Here is a 1,120-nt window from a genome sequence, read left to right on the forward strand (position 1 = left end):
GTGAGTATTGCATGTTGTAATTACATATCTGGAGAGATAGAGACAGCCAGATCTCTTGAACTTACTATTGTGACAGAGTGTTGAATTGGTGAGCTCCAGGTTCAGTGGGGTACCTTGTCTGAAAAAAAAATGTAAAGAATGATTGAGCATGATATCCAACATTGAGTTCTGCCTTCCATGTGCACGTGTAGACATGTGTAGGAGTACTTACATACACATGTGTAATACAGGATCCCAAAAGAGCTGAAGCAGCATCTGACTTAAATGAAAATCAGAATGAGCATTTGCAGTGAATAGCAAAAGGAAAGGACGGGTAATAGAAATGTTGGAGGGCTTTCTGTGATCATTTCTGCCAGGCAAGGTTACAGCTGTGAGTGTACATTAAGGGAGAAAGCATTCAGTATTTATGATTTGCAATTTTAACTTGTGTTTAAAGTGGTGCAGCAGGATTCATGGGGGATTTAATGTTCTAGGAAATCTATTTGGTCAGTTCTGTACAATTTTATGACCTTTCATTAGGACTTGAAGGTTTAACTGTACAAACTGTGCGGAGAATGTGAAACACCCTAGTCTATACAGCTTGTCTCTCTCCGAATGCCCCTAATGCCACCATTGAAAGAGGCCATTAAAGGAACTGTATTTTAAATGGGCTGATATCAGAAGCGATAAATACAATATTCATCAAAGGACTTTAGAGGACAAAGCTCTAAATGAAAATTTCAGAGAAATGTTTATGCTTCAAATATTTAAAGTATGTGGAAACGAAGAAAATACACTTAAAATGCATAGTATGAATCTAACATCAAAATCAGTTTTTCTAGTGAAAAAATACTTTATTTTCCTATTAGTTTTAAATTAACTAAATTCAAGCATGAACTCATACTTATGCTATAGTTCTGTAAAAGACACAAAGCCTATAGGAATGATTACTAGAGTTCAAATAACATTTAAGTTCATATTAATCTGAATCAGCCAATAACAAAGTGGACTTCATGTTGATTTTTTTATGAGTCACATAGTATTCAACCTTTGTAAATTATTAAGTCAGGCTACAGGTGGATCATAGAAGTTCATCGATGTAATTTAATCAAATTATTATCATCTTCATGTGAAATCCAAA

This window comes from Mastomys coucha, unplaced genomic scaffold (genome assembly GCF_008632895.1).
Source record: "Mastomys coucha isolate ucsf_1 unplaced genomic scaffold, UCSF_Mcou_1 pScaffold16, whole genome shotgun sequence".
Classification (NCBI taxonomy): domain Eukaryota; kingdom Metazoa; phylum Chordata; class Mammalia; order Rodentia; family Muridae; genus Mastomys; species Mastomys coucha.